We start from the raw sequence: 19,179 nt of genomic DNA, 5'->3' as shown, positions 1-19,179 counted from the left end.
TCACAAGCTAACACACACCGCCATTGTGCCTTCCCCATAGACCAGGATATCCCCTGGTGGGACGTGGGAAGGCAAAGAGTATTGGGGTGCATGGCGCAAGGGGCGGGGTGTGGTCAATGACATACGCAATGGGAAGAAATTGAATTCAACTTGTTTGTCCCCCAATTGAAGAACGTGGCACAGGACAGTAACCATTACCCAGAGAACAGATTTGACGGTTACATGGCTAGTATACAAACAGGGTATATCTAAAAATCTGCAACACAACGTTATGTAGAGGAGACTGTCACAATGAGCCATTTCGCCGATTCACAATCAGACACTGGCCAGATCCCAGACAGCCCCGCGGAGGCCTTGGCCCATCGAGACATGTCCCCAATTTGACTTTCTTTAGGAAGATTCAGAAACCAAGTGACCTCTTCGCAAAAAGAAGAACAAGGCTACTTTGACTCCATGTGCTGCCAGCGCCCACTCCAGAGCAGAGAACAGAGTTTGCGTCCGTCCACCCCATACAAGCAGCCAGACCCATTTATTTTATTTGTCATACGTCCAGACCCGCAGGTATCACGGCATAGGTTGCAGGAGGCTAACTTTTCTGGTTACAATGTAGGGTCATAATATGCAGGCTTACTTTTCTGGTTACAGTACACGGTTAATACATGGATTGAAGGATGTTAGCTTTCAGGTTACATGGTATGAATATTACAGTTCAGATTGCAATGTGAGGTCATTAAAACATTTACTTTCCAGATTACAGGTATGGATATTACAGCGATTAGGATCATTTTTGAGTCAGTGCTATTGTTATCGTTAGGGCACAGCGGGAGGTGCGAGTCTAGTGTTCCTAAAGGGAGTAGTCAAATCATGGTCTTTCGCTCAAGTTTGCAATTCATTCTGGTAAGATGTGTTGCTTTTCTCAAATATATAGCTTGAAGGCAGCGAGTAGAATGGAGAAGTGGATGAGCAAAGGGGATCTGGGCAGGGTGATAACTAGGCAGCGCTGCAATTCATTGAAAGGGTTAGACAAAATCTAAAAGGCAGCTCCTGGGTATGAAACCTTTAGAAGGATTTTTCTTAAGCAAGCACCGCTGTTCAGGGCCCTGGCACATCCACCTCACTTGGTTCACATGATTTCCCTATAAGTGCCACAGGCTCTCCAGTGATTAGGATGGCAGAGCAACCAAGGCAGCACTAAGGAGGTAAGCAGGGTGGTCTGATGGTACAGAAAATAATAGTAGAATATTTCTAGAGCAAATGCAAAAGGGACAAAAGCACACTACTTTTACAGGCAAGTAAAACTTTGTAAGAGCATGGTGTTCAATTAAAACAATGGTGAGCATTCTCCAAAAGTTCTGAAAATTATTTTTCAGTGGAAGGAGAGCAATTAAAGCTTGTTACCATCTTTTCAGAAAAGAGCGGTGAAAGCCGGAAGTTAATGGGACAAGGGTTTTTCTGGAAAAGCAGTGCTCTTTGTTAAAAAGGTCTCACCTTTGTGAATAGTACAATTGCACTTCTAATATTCCAGTCAGATCTGAAGGGGTGGCCGACCCTTGCATCCAAAGGGCACCCCCAAAGAAGGATCATGGCAAGGAAGATCTCCAGCAGTGCCCGAGGTAAGAGCGGAACCCCAGGACACAGCCCCGCTGCTGATGTGGTGCACGGTTCCCGGGGCAGTTCAGAATGAAGGTTCGCAGAGTGATGCTTATTTGAAGGCAAAAGGGGCATGTGGCCCAGGCACCGACCTTGGAAGGAGCCCCCACATGTCCGCCCGACAAAAAAAAAAGTCAGTGCCCGTTTTTTACAACACAAATACACATTTCTTGTCATTGAAGTGTGTTGCTGTGCCCCGAGCCGGCTGTCTGGCTGATGTTGATAAATACTCTCCAATCTGATTAGTTAATCTTATCATGCATTTTGTGTTCACTAGTGCACACGCGTAATGCATCATTCTCACCGTTCTGTGGAGAATATATTGATCATGTGCAATAACCACATTTAAAATGAAGATTGGGTAATGCGAGTACCGCTCAATATGTTGAGCACTCATTACAGAGACCGGTGTTCATATGCCAGATCACAGTACCAAATTCCAGCAAGGCCGACCGAGCCGGTCCTCTGTCGGAGGTGGATATACTTTTGCCAATGGTACCACCTACTGTACTACACGTCAACATACCTGGTAGCACTTGGTATAAAAACAAACAGAGCAGCAGTATGGTGCAGGTCAAGAGGTTGGTTCTGGCAAACAAGGGCTGAAGAAACCGGGCCCGGGTCCCTATTCGGAAGCCAAATTCACGTCCGAGGAGCGGAAGCGTTTAGGCTTGTATCACGGCTTTGCCACTAGACGATACAGGTATGTCGTCATCTTCTGTGACCAGGTTTGACTTCTCGCATTCAGGTGGCATGGTGCAGCCCATTGCCCGCTCTTTCTTTTTATGAAGGCCTTTTGAGCAGAAGGCGTCATACTGAAGGGAGCCGACCAAATGTCACAGACGTCTGGCCAGCTTACTCGACAACTGTACCATTTCAAATGTTCTTCTGCACGTCATGAATACTAAACTGCAAGCCTGGGTGCTGGGCAGGCACAAAGCTGTAAAATGCAGCAGTAAAATACGGATGCGATTTGTTTACGATCACCTCCATTAGTATTCCGGTGCTGGTATATTTTTCTTATGATCTAGAAAATGCAGATAAAATAATTCTCCTTTTGAAAATCATGCTTCTGTAAACTTTTGTTTAAAACCCATTGTCACAAATAGTTATGCGATTGGATCCTTTCTATGTCCGGGCCACAAAAGAACGTATTATTTCAGATCAGGAAAGTCCAAATGGTCACAAATTGCTGCACGCGCTGTCGCGCTATATGACAAGAAGTGGGGAAAATATGTGGTCTAGTGCCGATGGAGCAGATCCAGGGCAACGCGTTTAATCTCAGGGCCTAGCCTCAGAAGTACTAGTCTCCAAGAGTGATTTAGTGCTCATGCGATGATCTTGAAATAGCTGGAGCCACCTCTACCAGGCCATAGTTATAGGTTCATATGCATTTTGCATCACAACGTCGTTTTGTTGTGCACTAATGGCCACACCACTTGAAAAGGATGGCCCTCCTCTGTGATCAGTCTCCACTCGTGTATGTGCACCTTCATGGCAGCTTCTAATCTGGATCCAACATTTATGCTATGTATGGTGTACCTTGCTCAATACTTCCCCTCGGTCTCCAAGCTTCAGCACTTGTACATTATGTGAGGATGCTAATTGGAGTAGGTGAATTTTTATTTTTTTTATACCGCTACTTATCGATGTCCTGCATCTGCACTTAAGCCGGTATCCCTTATTGTGGCCGCCATTGGAAAAAGTGTCCTGTGCCTATTCTAGAACACAAGTATCCTCGTTGTGGACTGCTATTGTTAGCCTTAAAATGTCACTCGATTATTCCAATTCCAGCAGGCATTAAGGGCTTGTGGCAATTTGAAGTGAGTGGCCGTGCATATGTTGATGGATGCAAAGGGCACAATGGGTTGTGATTGAGTGGAGGGAGACAAGGGGGGGGGGGTGACCAGAGATTCAGGATGCCTTCATGTCTTTGGTTCAGGCGGGGCCCCAGAGGCATCTGTTCCTAGGTCTGCAAAATACCTTAAGATGCCCATGACTTGCCCAGAGACCCCCAGCCCCCCCGCCCCCTAAGGTTTTAGCGATGGTGCAGAGGGTACCAGCCGACCATTGGGAAGATGGATTATTGAAGACTCTGCCAATTCAGCCACGGGTCCGAACCAGCAGCACAGTTAGTAGGCTCCGGTGTCCTTGGGGTTGCAGTTGGCTTTCACCAGAGATGCATGGTTCCTGCATACACCACTGGCTCACAAGCGGGATTTCAATGATGGGGTAAGATTCAGGAGACCCCAGAAAAGGTTTATAATGGGGACTCAGCCTCTGGGTTGCAGATGCAGTGATGCTGATGGGGAACGGGTGGCAAAAACCCTTGGGGAACTTGGAAACGGGACACTTGCCAGATTTCCCCAAATGAAGACAACTGGATCAAGCAGTCACAGAGGAGAAAGGCAGCTGCTGTTTCTGGCACAGGCAAAGGCAAAGCCAGGAAACTGTGCCTTGGCAGAGTGCTATAGCTGGATACGAGGGAGGAAGCGCTGGAGTTGCTTCTTTCTTGGTCTGTGGAGAGGCAGCGCTTCACTATCAGATTCCTTGGAGCCCTTCAGATGTTGGTGCAAAGCTTCAGTCCCCTTCCTGATGCAGCAGGCCTATCACACACAAAGCTACATTCAAACATGTGTGGGCCACCAACTCTGGCATTCAGAGAGGGCTTTCACACACAGGACCAAAGCCATATTTGCCCCCCAGACTGGCATCTACATAAGTCGGCTAATAGAACCCCCATCTCAGGGCGACAGGCACCCTATGGCAACTTTACGAAACCCACAGCCATACACGCTGCCATTTGACCTCCCCAGATACCCTTTCAGAACTGCAAGGTGAACAAAGGCAGCTTCCTTTTTAGCTAGACAAAACGGTGCTACAGTGGAGGGCATTTCCCACAATGGAAGCGGTCACCAGCCTCGCCACAGGTCTAGCAGGGAGGATGCATCCAGCCTGTGACACGATTGGGCACCTTTACAGTAGCCCTACTTTTGGAATCTTAAGGTAGGGATCCAAAAGAGCGACCTTCCCAGACAACCTTCAGATTAAGCTTGTCTGGAAGGAAAAGGGGAGTCATAAACCGAAGAATGCAGAAATAAAGTACAGTGGGTCACCACATCGGGTGTAAATGGGAGCTTCTACCCAACACTAGTATTCACCCAGTAAACTGGAGCCATTTATGGGGAGGGGGCCGGGAGGAGCTAGAAAATAGCATGCCACAAATCTAGCTTCTAAATAAAATGCTAAATATAACTTTAATGTCTATTGTATAAGACACTTAATGCTTTGAAGGACTTCCAAGGGTGTCCCATTGCTTCTTTAAACATCTCTCGCAACACCAGAATGAATGTCACGTAGGTTAGGTTTGTGTGGCATAAGTTGACCCGGGGAGTCAAAAATAGCTTGACACCAGGAGCAACAAGCCTCCTCTAGGCTACAAACAGTAGCTGAATGGCCCGCAGTATTTTCAATACCTGCCTTAAGAAAGGACTCCAAAGCGTATGCTGGTTGGGGCATATATTTTCCTAGATGGGATGAAGTAGAATAAAGATGCTTGGGTAACAAAACCGCAGATTCCCCAGCTCCTTCGCCAGGTGTGACTGGGCCAACGGGAGATGACTCCTCTCCACGAATGGTCACTTTCTTCCCAGATCGGACCATAGAAAGGGGAGAGGAAAACAAAAAATGATGGGGCTGAATCAAGGCGGGGGGGTTGGGCAGGCGAGGGGTGCCAATTCTGGCACCTCATTTCACTGAAAAGGGTGAGCGTTTCTGCAAGGCTTTTGTAGGGCAGAAGACCTGCTTACACCCAGATCAATTCTGCACTGGATCTTTTGAGGGATCTTGGTGCGACCAACCAGCATTTTTACCTTAACATAGAATAGGAGGGAAACAAAGAATAAGTAATCTATTCTGCTGCGACACCCAAAATAATCCTCCAGCCTGCCAATGGAAAGGTCAAGTTTGGCATTTATTCAGCATCAACAGAGACGCAACTGCCGCTTTGATAGGTGGAGGTCGCCAAATTGCATCTTTTACATAAGCCAAAAGCCCAGTCTGCAGACTGGAGGGTCACTTTCTTTCCAGTACTGGGAATGTTGGTCACAGACTGATCCTGGGCTTTTAGTTCCACCCAGTGTCTTTACGGCCGAGAGCCCAATAGAAGGAGGTAGAGGGGCCCGGCTGCCACCATGTAAGAGCGGGAATGGAATATCATACCTCTGCTCGGTTGCCTTCTTTCTTACTGCCAATGGCCATCTTCTATGTGACCTCCTCTTGGAGCTACTCATGTGCCATTTTTACTACTTTATTTTATTGATGTCAAGTTTTTTCTTGCCAATGTTAATTTAGACTGGTCTAATGCTATTGATAGTACATCGACTCCTTATAAGAATCACTTATTCTTCACCAATGTAGCTTGTTCCCCAAAACAAAAACTCTGTGCAAGCTCCCATTTTTGGTGGAGATAATCCATCTGGCCTGCTTCAAAGTTGATCTTCTGGGAACTTGACCAAAAGCTCAATTTTGTTTGTTTCACTGAAGTCACCTGCCACTCTAAGCTTTGGAGCATTTGGATTTCACTTTATATCTTGTTCCCTAATCCCGCCCACACTAATGAGAATTTGTGCTGCCAGGTCAGATATGAAACCATTACCGTGAAGGCTCAGGATCCAGCTGCAGTCATTTGGTCAGATCATGCTCTATCCACCTGTTCGATACCCGATTTAAATTAAGGGTTGATCATCTTCCTAACATCCCCTTCTCAAAAGTTGGTCTTTGGTGCTTGATCTTAGGTTCCATTCCCTCTTTTCATAAGAAATTAATTTCAAGATTCCCAGACAACTTTGCTTTTTATTATGGATCATACAGGTCCTCTATATGCTCCTGTGGGTCACAGAAAAACGAGCATTGTAAACCCAATGGGTCTGGATTGGTGAATGTGGGTTTCCGTTGTCTGGTGGTATAGGGCAGCCTTAACAAAAGAACAAACATCAATGTAATGCAGAACTAAAGTGAAAAACGACGTACAAAGCAAAGGGCAAACAAAACATGCTTTTAACAGCATTCCCAAATCTCTTCCCAACTCACAGCTCCACTTGCTCCTACAAAGGAGTTTTACACCATGACAAACTTGGTCTGCAACAAGGAGCAGCCGACTAACTGCACAATCCCCCACTAATATGCATCTTCAAGAACTTTGGCAGACTGCTAAAGCCCTTTCTTTACAAACGTCAAAATGTGCTCTTTGTACTACTCCAAATTACACGAAATAGATTTATGTTTTGCTCATTTGAACAGTGATGGAGGTCTGAAAGAAAGGGCTGTGACAAGTCCTATGATGTCGTCCCTTCTCGCCACGAGGGGGTTGGGGGGGGGGGGAGGGAGACGCTTTCCATGAGGCCAGGGAGGTGAGGTCGCTAGCCGATAATCCCCTTGGGGGTGGTACTCAGTGGGTGATTTCATAGGGAGGGATTCCCCCCCTGGGATAAAGGGAGGACATCATGTGATAGCGTGGTAAAATACACCCTCATTCAACTTTCTTCCCTTGCCTTGCCTTCTTTTCCTTCCTCTAATCACCCAAGTGTTCACATGTGTTTATGGTGTTGATGCTTTAGCTATAGTACCACTAGTACTGGGAAAAGGAAGATTAGGGCAGACTCCACTGAACCACTGCCTCGATATACTGCGATAAGGAAACGCAGGACCGACTCCACCGAACTGTCACATCAATGTACTGAGACGAGGAAGAAGTTCTGCACCAGAAAGAACTCACAAGTCCATCTCATTGAGCAGTCCAGCTTTTGTGTTCTGTGAAACTTAAAATGGGAATAAGGACTAACAACATTGTCAGTCCCAACCCGGAGTCACCACGAGCAAGGCAACCACTGCGCAGACGGAAGAGCTGAACCTGCAGCTACTGACCGGGACGTGCTGGAACGGCGAGACTGTGCCAGTACCTTCTTAGTAGAGGACCAAAGGCCGGAAGAGGCTAAGGCTCCCGACGCGCAAGAGAGGAGAGGAGAACGGTCCAGCAGATACGAGCAGCCAGGCTCCCAGGAAGTGCTGCAGAGTTGCGTACAGCAACACTCAACAGGAAACAAGGCAGAACAACCGTCAGAAGACACAAGGAGGCCAGAGACCAAGGTGAGAAGGTACAGGGACGACCAGGGAACCTCAACAACACTTGAAAAACCAATGTGAAGGGGTCAAGGACCCAAGAAAGAGAAACCAATGTGAAAGGGTCTGGGACCCAAGAATAAGAAAATCGTAATAACAGGGTCAGGGAATCGACAGTATTTGTACCAGGGATACTGTAAAGAATCAGTCAAGCATACACAGCGGTCAGGGACCCAACCGTGCACAAGGACAAGGTCCTCCTTCTTCGTTGCAGTACCTGTTAAGGTCGAACACCAGATCTATCAAGTGAATTACTGGAGGGGCTCATCAGCGACCTGAGAAAGGCCAGGGGAAGGGAGACATGCTGCCTACTTTGTGGAACTATGAGAATAAGCCTGAGAAAAGTAGGCATTCCCCTTACTTCATTGGACTGCCAAATATATCGAACTGTGCATGTCCAGAGGTAGGGAGTCCAAGACTACAGTGAACCAAGTTTGTTTTCAAGTCTAAGCATCGGGCCTGCTCACGTTGCAGTTGTACGGAGTTGGAGCTTCCATTTGCTGCAATTTAGTATTACAGCTCCCAGAGGGCTTAATGAGGGCATGCATGGACAACAAAAGGGTTAAAAAAAAGGAGCCTGCACACAGTCACATGCACTTGCGATTATTGTGGTTGCACATGTGAGCTGGCGTTGTACAGTCTTTGCCAGGGTTCGAGCAGCAGCAGCGACTTGCAATGCCTTGCTTTGTGAACGTAGCCTGCAGCATCGATTAGATGAATACCCAGCAGCACGCCGATCAACGCAGACCGACATCAGCCTCTGGACTCGCCTGTGGGTTCAGAGGCAACACACAAGTGCCTTTGAGTTTCAGATGTTATTCGTGTGAAGCAACACAAGTGCTGAAGAGAGTTTGTGGAGTCTTCATTTGTTTTTTTTTTCCAGTGGCTGGAGTACGGCCATGACAATGCACACGTGTGGACACAAGTGGAATAGCGCAAATTAACATTAATGGATCCATGTTGAGGAGCACAGTGTGACAAATTAACTTACGGGGCTCCAGTGGTCCAAGGATGAATATCGGTTTCCAAACCATCAATCAGCCCCACACCTCCAATACACCCGAAGGGATCCCATCAGATCGGAAACACAAGTTAATTATAAACCTCCTTATCCAGTTTTGGTAACGTGGACGGAACGGCTCATCTTCTCTGCAAGGTCGTGGATCTTGGCTAGTTGCAACACAGCAAAAATACAATTACTTAATGATAAAAGGGACTATCCAGTCAAGGTTTTATAAAAATACCTACTTTATTATCAGACAGTTCTAGCACACTACAAAATTCAACCCACCCTGTAAAGAAATGCAGTGTACCAACAGTTTCAAGAAGGAAAAGGGACGCACTCTGGATACTGACAGGAGGGTAGTCGGTAAAGATCACAATAGTTCAAGGATACTTGGTTTCAGCACAAAGGGAGCAATGGGTCATAAAATGTCCCTAGGGGCCTTTGGAGAAGGACCAGGTGGACAGAACCACAATGTACCTTGTGCCTGTAGAAGTTCTTGGTTCTCGACAGTGTAGAGTCGGTTTCAGGGCGCTTTGCAGCTTCTGCAACAGAGTTGAAGACGGGAGACAACTGCGGGTCTGCGGCGGCAGGCATTTCGGCGAGCGAGACAGACAGCTGCAGGTTGGCCTACACGGCGGCTCAGGGTAAGGAATTGTTCTCCCAGTGCTGGTTGGCGGGTCTGAAGCACTGGTCGAGGCATCTCGGACTGCGTGAGCGACTGCAGTGTAACAGTCATCGGTGCAGTCGGTTGTAGCTCAAGGGACTCCACATGCTCGGAAATGTACTTTAAGGCAGATGCTGGTTGATGCACTCATCTCAGCTTCTTCAGCGGGCTTGTGTTGTCCTTAAATACGGATGGCCCAAAGCAGAGGAGAGCGTTTCAGGCAACGGCCTTGTCCTTGGTTTGTTTCCAAGACTCTCTGGCACTTCCCGCATAGGAAGCTTGCTTGCAGAGCCTAGCAGGGCATGCTGTGTGCTGGCTGGGTGCCCGTTCTGGAGATGCTGGAGGGTCCTCTGGATTCAGTATATCCCCTCTGTTCCCTGGGAGATGTTTAGGGGAGGGATCTTGCTTCCCTCTTTGGAAATCCGGACCTTCCTTCACTGGCGGAATCTGTAAGGCAGACTGTACCTTCAGCCAGGGTCCAAATGAGTTATTCTGGTTACTCCTTGCAAAGTCTTCAGATGATTACCCCCCCACTGCCTCCCAAAAAGTGGGGCTCGAGTCATTTTTAAAGCCAAATGGGCCCCAGGGATTTTTGTAGGCTAAGTCTACCTTAATGAATCAATCCTGTATCCCCACCAACAATCTCCCGTATGCACGAGGTCATAACCAGAGTGCTTTGCAACAGAAAAGGTAAAGGGGTGAAAACATGGAATACTAAATCCCACCCATCTTCCTGTCTGTTGTGGATCAAAGGGTTGCCATGGTTAATTGAGCCCTCTGTGGTTCACGATTAAAGCAGCAGGTCTCCCTTGAAGCTGTGGCAAGACCAGAACTTTGATCTCCGCTAAACCACATACTCGTACCTTCTGAATGGGGAACCCCTGCGGGATGACTACTGTAAATGCATAGTTCCAGACATGACAGGCCACTTGCCTTGATACAGTGGCAGGAGCTGACTTCAGGCTGACACAGTGTTTATCAAAAGTTGTTGGGGTTTTCCTGTCCTTTGTTAGTCCTGCAACCAGGCCTCGTGTGGGCCTGTTTGAATTAACTCTGTTTAGTATGCGAGGCTGCCACAAGCAGCTAACAAAGGAAAGGGTGGCAGATCCATGTAGCGTTAGTTAATTTGAATGGCCATGCCAGGGGGGGGTTAGGGGGAGGTTTTGCCCTCCCCCTTCTGGAGAAACATCGTGTACTCCACCGGTCAGATCCCAACTAAATATGACAGGGAGGACTGCACCTGTAGGCTGTGTCCACCCAGAGTACGTGTTGGTCGTGCGGTGAGCATAGGAAAATGCGTGCGGATTAGTCCCACACATTTTCCAGAGGTTGATCTACCATCATTGTATTTAATTTAATATTTAAAAAAAGCCAAGGCGAGCGCACACCCACCGTGCAGATGGGCAAATTCCTCACACACCCTATACTCGTGAATTGGTCGAGGTGTTTCATCTCTCTATGGCTCCTGAATTCCACTACTTTTGTGGGGGTTCACTAGGACTACAGCATTCGCAAGTCAGTATCTTGGCACTTGCAGCACTTGATACAAAACAAAATGAGATTACTTTTAGGGGTGAGGCCAACCACCAAATTGGTCATTCCTTCCCCTCCCCGACGAGGGCACCTGGTCTGCATACATGCGAGCCCCCAGCCCTTCTCTATGAGTGGCAACGGGACAAAGGAGGCAGGCAATGGGATCCGGCCTGTGCAGAGGGAGATAAGAGTCTCCATGGCAGCGTGAGTGCCCAGGCAGCTGCCAGGTAACAGTAGCCAGGTATGGAAATGGGGGTCGGGGGGAGAGGCAGCAGGAGAGAAAGGGCGAGGCAAACAGACTCAAGCATGGGAGAAAGAACCAGAGAGAGGGACGAAAGGGCAGGGCAGATGGTGAAGAGGGACTATGAAAGCGTGCAAAGAAAATGAGGAAGAGGCAGGTAGTGAAGTAGAAGAAGAAAAAAAATGGAGGAAGAGAATGTCGCCAGAGGGAAAGGAACCAGCACTGAAAGCGAAGAAAGGAACAGCAGAAAGTGGCGAATGATTAACCCAGCCAGAAAGTAAAAAGTAGGACAGATCCAGCGAGAGAAAAAGAGGTGACAAAAGAGGGAACGGTACAGGGGAAGAAAGGACAAGTGACAAACAGGAATTCAAGTTTGTAAGTCAATCTCAACCCCTGACATTGCCCTGTGCGATCCTCAAACATGTTCAGCCTGCTGCGCCATTACCCGAGGGGAACGCCATCCGTTTATCCGCCGAAGTCCTGCCGAAACTGCTAGGAAACGGCTACTCTGCATGAGACCATAGGCAACCCCCAAAGAGGTTTCAGATTCATAGGGTTGAACAGACTGAAACTCCAGGGTTTGGACAATTACTCAGAGCAACACCAGTGATTAGAAATAGGACAGATTCAAAACCTTCCATCCATCACTGTATGTGGGACAGTAGTCCCATGTGTGGCTCCCGGAAATGATGTGCCTAAAATGGAGTAACAAGCTAGACCTCACGGACAACGTCCAATGCGGCTAAAACAGGTCTATGGTTGAACTATAGCGCAATAGCCAGACAAAAGCAAGAAGGGAGAAAGCAAAGGACTGCAGAATCTAGAGAACAGCAGGGAAGAAACTGACCACAATTCATACTCCAAATCCAAGACACCAGAGAACCTAGGGGGCCTCCTGCCTGCTTGCCACTCCCCGGCCGCCATGTTTTCTGGATTCATGTTTCCCTTAGCCTTTACACAGATAGGGATTCTGTGGGACAGAGAAGAGGCGGAGGTTCAAATCGTACTGTGGCCAACGTCCTTCCAAAAAGGCAGTGGACGCCCCCAAACTCAGGTCTTCAAATACTTCCCCTTTTCCTGTGAGCAGTCACAGGGTATTGACTTGCATCATTATAGGAGGGGCGCGAGGGTGGGCAAGATACCACCACTGAGAGAGGCAAACCAACATCCCATGAGAGAGCGCCCGCTCTGCAAGCTTTCCTGGCTGGACCACACTGTCTGCCCCTGCCAGACTTGAAAAATGGTTGGTCTTGATTTTTAGGGACACATGAACATTTTGGTCGGCAACCTCAGACTTTCAGAAACTATGTTTTTCAAAAAACGAAAAAGGAACTGGAAAACGGACTACTTCCGTTACATTACAGCAAGAAGGAGACTTTGTAAAAGGTCTGTTTCCTTTGGAAAACCGACGATCTGTTTGGGGTGGTAGGGAGACAGGGCAGGACCCTGCAGTAAAACCATCTATATGTGCGCCACGGTCAATGCTCATAGCACGGCCGGGGTTGGTGGGCATGAAGGACACCAACCTGAGTAGGAGCGACTCACTGCACAGACACGTATAGTGGTGACCGACAGCACCCTTATCCCACTGAGAGCGCAAGTAGACAAATGGGTGTCAGTTGGGGATGGCGTAGATGTCTTTTGCAAAAATATGCACTGGAGTAATGCTGTGCCAGGCACTGGATCTGCGGTCCTGCCCATCCCGCATGTTGCGTTTGCCATGGACTGCACTGCGGCGGATACCCACAGGTTGGCCAGAGCTCCACACGTCTCCTTCCAAAAGTGGCATCATAAGCACAGGACAATGGGCACGTTAGGAGATCCATAGACAAGGCCACACATCAACCAAGCTAATATGTTTTCCAAAGGCCCCATCCGTGTAAATGGCAGGCAGGAAGCCAACATTAGCGCTGTGTACCAAGCAAGAGACTAGAAAAGTCAGTGAAGCACTCAGAAGTGTGTGTGTGTGTCTAATGCCAGTGGTCCATTATGCTCTCCATCGGAAGAACACAAATAAAGTTCCCCAATCCTCACATTGTTTGGGTAAGAGTCAAATTGGCCTAGAACAGCCTTTTCTGGAAGAAATAAAGGCATTGATGGGCCAGTTACAGAGCCTCGTCTGCGGGCTAGTACTGAAAATATCAAAGTTGAAACTCTAGTGCAAGTCCATCTACTTTCAGTCGTTTGGGTCATTCTTAAGAAGGTTTCGCTTTTCCCTTTGTTCAGTGAGGTGTTGTGGAGGAGACAGACCTATTGCAATGCAACCCAGTCTCCTGCTATGTTTTTCGCGGACTTATGGCCGAGCAGTCAAGGGCAACTCTTTAAGAGGAGAATAGGATGGTTAAGGGACAGTGTAACATTGCCTTGACTGGTTTCTGATTGGCTTGAATGGGGTCGGTTTCAGCGGTTTCTCTGCCTTAGCGTCTAAGAAAGGTGCAATCTTAAGTATAGGGCTCAAATGGCATGGAGCTGATGGGATTACCCAATTTGATCGAATTTTACTGATCATACATCTGACCGAATTTGGCCAGTACCATTCGATCGATAAAATATGGTAATAAATGTCGAAGATGGGGAGCAGGGCTGTCCCCCCCCACCCCCGCTCCCCATGACGGCATTTTTGGCCTTGGGGGTTTGCGGAGGTGTCCCCCGCTTCCCGAGGATAGGAGGTGGGGGATTGAAAAAAATAAAAAAATAAATAAGAAAAGGGGACCATGCAGCATTGGATCAGACCTGCGTTTCAGGGACAGAACTGATGGCGCAGGGTCAAGAGAGGCAGCGGCTGAGGAAAATGTAAGTGGGGGGATTGAGGGGGACACATATTTCCGGGGTTTGGCTGCTGTAAAATAGCATTTGCAGCGGAATGGACTACGGTCAATTCCACCGCAAACAATTCTGCCATGGCCAAAATCACACAGATCCGAGCCGATACTCTCAGAAGGCCACGTCAAGCAGCCAAACTGTTAGTTTGGAAAGTCAACATTTATCAGAGTCAGCGCTGGCCTCTGGTTCTTCATCAACTGTTCTGGTGGTTACAGAAAGGTGCTGAAGCTGTGAAAGACCGGTGGCTGTGAGGGGTGAGAAATGAGAGAGACACATGGGTATGGTTTTCTCAAGTTACCATTTTATTAAATTAAAAAGGGTGCAAAACGCATAGCTTTCCTTAACCTAACAAGGACTTCCCTACCTGACAAACTAGGACTAAAGGAAAATGACCCAATGTACAAATCTGTCTGCCACTCACAGAAATAAATACAACAAAATCATACAATAATTATTCTGCGGTTTAAACTTCACAAAATAACATACATGTAAACACAAAGGTTACAAACAGGAATCCTTGGGACCAGGGTTGAATCCCCTTCCCATGGATCAATTCAGGATTTTCAAACCTTTTCAAATTTCAGGAAAGTTCTTTTCACTGGCCAAGTTCCACTCAAGGTTGAATACAAAGGTATTCTCATTCAATATATCCTTCACTTGGCAAAGTGCCTCTTATTTTCCACAGGGTTTTTCACAAACGACAATTGTTAAAGTTTCCACCACATCCTGCTTAGCAAACAAAAAGTCTTCACACTTCAAATCATAAGTGCTCTTCTCTCTGAAGATTAACCACTTTTTCCCCCATCACGTCAGGTTTCTCCTTTACAATCAACACCTCTGTCAGGACAGTTCTCTTAAAAAGGATATACTTCAGTCAAGATGATCATACAATAGGTAATTATACACAGTAGTGGAATTGCCACTTTTCCACCATAACCTTCTACCACATTCACAGTACTACTTCTTCCTGGTCCACTCGCCTGCCAGGACTAACCACTATTTGCCCATTTCCTGGTTGACTCGCCTGCCAAGATAAACTCCTACTACAACGTGTATTCTATGGTAAGGCTTGTTCCAAACTTTCCACACATGAATCCTCAATGGAAAGAGTTGAGCCAACAACTGCTTCTCAATTTAGTCTTTTGACTTTTAACACAATTGGTTTATAGCTTCTTTCCCAAATACTTTGCAAAAGGCAATGATTCTCACATTGATACATTTGCCATTGGCAATGCAAGGTACAGTTCTCTCCCCCTTGATCCCTTTCACAAGGAGGGTTTGGCTCCTGCAGTCTTTAGTTTCTCCATACACAACCTTTTGGCTGTTGCCAATGTAGATTACAACTTTCTTCCCTGGGGTATCCTGTTTTGGGAACATCATATTCAAAATGCCTTGGTGTCCCCCTTTGCTATTCTATTGCCCTTCTTTGGCTATGCGGGTTACAATATCCACTATTTGACATCTCTTAATAGGAGAATTGTACCCAGTTTGTTTAATTCAAGTGATCAGTATTCAAAAAGTTAATTTCTACCTACTGGTCCCCTTCGGAGCACCCCAGGGTCACGTGTATCAGGCCAACTCACCGGTATATACCCGCATCTCCTTCTGACTCGCCGGGACTGCTTCTTTGTTCGTCGGGATTTACTCAGCGTTTGGCAGCTCTTTTCAGTCTGCCTTTGCTTGCGACTACCGTCAATTGAGCTTTCACAGATCTTTACACTCTCCAGTGCAAACATTACACTGGAGCAGATAACAGGACACAAAGAGCATCTCTCCCCCTCAGGGTAGCTGGCCTCAATACCGGTTCCCACTGTGTGTCCTCTGCATAAACCAGGACTTCGACTTCTGACACGTTTTCTGGACGGCATTGTGCTGTCAGGACAGCGACAACTGGACCGTTCACCACAGTTTGTTAGCTCTGGACCACTCTTCCTCGTCTTAATACTAAGAGCATTATGGGACTTGGAAGTCCATAATGTTCTTATTTGTTTACTCATTTTTGGGAGATTTAAAAGATGTATATTTAAGGCATGATTTAAAAAGTAAGTAATGACGTTCTCTTGAGTTTAAAGTCTGAACACAATATAGAATCAGAACTACTAGAAGTAGTAATATTAACTCCTTGACCCTTATATACATCATGTTCAGAAAACATTCCTATACTTGGGAAAGTTTGGAAGGATGAACCCTACTGTGACAACATGCCATTAAATATTCTGGCACTAGGCAAACTCATCCTCAGAAGCGTCTCTCTTGACAGAGTCACGACTTCCCCTTGACAACCTCCTCTCCCATGTGATCCTCCCTCCTGGTACCATCCCCTAGGGTTAGGTTCAGGTAGCAGCTGCCTTTCCCTGGTCACATGGGAGGAGACTTCAGGCTGAAATTTCGATGACCCAGCTGGATTCATCACATGGCTCATTGGAGAAGTTGCTGAACCAGACCGAAGAATAACTCCTGAATTTGGGGCACAGTTCTGCGGGTATAGTTCCAGGACCAGGCAATATAGGCATGTTCCAATGGTCAGAGTTGAGGTATGGAAATTGACTCAGCAAAGTCTGAATGAAGCTTGTAAAGTGCTTAGTTTTTTTAATACTAGGCTTTGGGCAATTCCCGTTCCTGGCACTTTAATCTTTCTGCTGCTGCCACCACGTTTTAACTGATCCACACAGGCATAAGCAGCAAAGCTTCTCGGGGCGCAGGGGTCCTTTAAAGCTTTCAACCTAGCTGTTTCGCACTAGATTAGTGGGCATCTATAGATTCCCTCTGGTAACTTGAGAAGTCAGGCCCTCCGAGAACCCAACAGAGCTTCACAGTCTGGCCCGTCTTGGCACGCCTCTCACATAGGCTGCTTTGGTTTGGCATGGGGTTTCCTCGTGCCTTTGGGCTCATTGCAGGGTTACAATGATACCATAAACAAAATAAACAAAGGAAAAGGAGAACCTACCAGGTTGGGTGATTATAGGCGTATTGGGAGCAAACAGATTCCAACCAGTATGGCGCAACCATTCAAATATTTGGTGGTCACCGATTAACTGGTGGTTGCCAATTTAACACTTTCACAAGCTACTTTCTTGCGACACCCACAGATGGGACGCCACTCAGGAATCCCAGATAGTGTTAAAGCATCCGACAAGATCTGGCGTTGGCTTGTCCTGGCCCTTACAAGGCAGACAGAGGGAAAGCCCACATATGGCATCAGTTTTCTTTCCCACAAAAAGGGAGCAAAGTTTGGGTGTCAAACTCACACTGGACACATCTGGACAAAACGTATTTTAATTAGTCAAGAAAAAGCTAAAAAATGGCAGTGCCCTTTGCTAGAAATAGCGTTTAGGCTTACTCCCTTAGAGTTTGAGTTGTAGCATTCCTTTACAGCATGTTCCAAGCAAGCTTCGAGCATTCACAGTGTTTGGGTTGCCCTCTACAGAGTTCTCAAACTGACGAGTTTGACTCCCAACATGTCCCTGCTACACCTCTTCAAAAGCCGCCAAGTGAAAAGAAAAAGACAGTGGGCGGATGGTTCCACAAGAACTCACAATCCGCCAACAGCAGGAGGAGGAGGAGGAGTAGGAGGAGTGTGTATTTTCCTGCGTGGGTTCGAGGCCTACTGTGCAGGAGTCAGTCTGCCATTGTTACACATGAAGAGACGGTGCAGGCAGGCTGGCAAGATGGACATAAACCAGGACGTTTAGGCACAGTGAAGCAGCGAGGCAATGGAGTTTTAGTGCCGGACAGGACCCTGTTAGAGGGGAATGTGCCCCCCCCCCAGACCGAGAGCAGGGGGCCTAGCTGGGTGAAAGCCAGAACCAGCCCAGTCCCAAAGATGGGGTTTGTAATTTTTTTGGGAGGGACGGAGGGAGTCCAGTCCCCAAAGCCCCCTCATGTGTCTTGAATGTTGATGTGGGTACCATCCTCCGTCTCACAATTCCTCCCAGTAATTGTTCTGGCCAGAATTATATCGTATTTTTTTAGGACAGCAACTCCCAGAATGCACCTGGTGCCACCAGTAAAACCCAGACTGGGCCAGTTGAATGTAATCTAGAACAGAAGCGGAATGGACAGGTATCTTTCTCACTAAACCCGAGACACCCAAACACTAAATGACCAACTCTATATGTACCCCAAGAGAATAGTGGGGCAACAGAAAATGAGCAGAGACTAGCCTGTAGGAGAGACACAGAAACCCTACCAAGAACTGAATTGGAATCCAAAATCGCCAGCACATGAAGAAAGCCACAAGGAAAACTAGCAGCCTGAGCACTTTGCTGCTGCCCTGCAAATGGGGATTGAAAGGGTGATGGACGAAGAAGCGATTTCAAAGCTTGGTACCTGTGCAACCCAGCCCCTAGGGAAAGATAAGCCACAAAAGGTGCGCGAGTGCTGGAACCAAGGAAAGGTGGATAGAGAACAAGGAGCAGAACAGTATAAAAAGGAGAGTGAATGATAGATGAGCAGGGCTCAGGTCAGGATGCGTGGTGGTGGACGGCGCCCCCAGGAGCAGGAAGGACAATGCTGGGAGGAGGGAGGGGCAGTGGGGGGAAAGGGTGTTGGACAGTTGGTGGTAGCGTGGAGGTGAGTTATTGAGACACAAAAGGGGGCGCGAGACAAAAAAAAAAAAAAGAGCACGAGAGAGAGAGAAACCAGAGTATGGAAGAGTGGGTAAAGAAAAAACAGAGATAGAGTAAAGACGGAGAATGAAAATACCAGAGGGGCTTGGAAAGGAGCAAGTGATAGTAGAGGAAGAGGCAGAAGGAGTAGGGAGATGTGGGAAAGGAGACAAGAGGAAGCGTGTGCATTAGAGAACAGACCATGGTGTCCGTTACTGTCATGCATTCCACATGGCGGCGTTTGTGGGACATCTGGAAGCGCCATTAGCGGTTCCGTTACGTCGGCGACCGTTTGGATTCAACGGTCTAGTTGTTCCCCAAGATGGCCGCCGCATCTAGTAGTGCCGGTCCGGTCCTTTCCTCCTTGCTTTGCACCTTCTACGCTCCGCGAAGGTAACGCTACCGAGTGTGTTTCGTTCTTTGTTTTCGCTTCCCTTCTGCTATTTTTCTCCCTCGAGTATCTCTCTCTCTCTCT

At 47.4% G+C, this 19,179-nt stretch overlaps 1 protein-coding gene across 7 annotated transcripts in view; it reads right to left on the bottom strand.

Annotated features, from left to right (window-relative positions):
- Nucleotides 1-19,179, bottom strand: part of CCDC120 (coiled-coil domain containing 120) — a 573,003-nt gene that overhangs the window by 197,458 nt on the left and 356,366 nt on the right. The gene's annotated exons all lie outside the window — the stretch shown is intronic.

Source organism: Ambystoma mexicanum, chromosome 2p (genome assembly GCF_040938575.1).
Source record: "Ambystoma mexicanum isolate Mex_15411 chromosome 2p, UKY_AmexF1_1, whole genome shotgun sequence".
NCBI classification, from domain to species: domain Eukaryota; kingdom Metazoa; phylum Chordata; class Amphibia; order Caudata; family Ambystomatidae; genus Ambystoma; species Ambystoma mexicanum.
The sequence above is the reverse complement of the archived record's forward strand: the minus strand, read 5'-3'. Positions and strand labels throughout refer to the sequence as shown.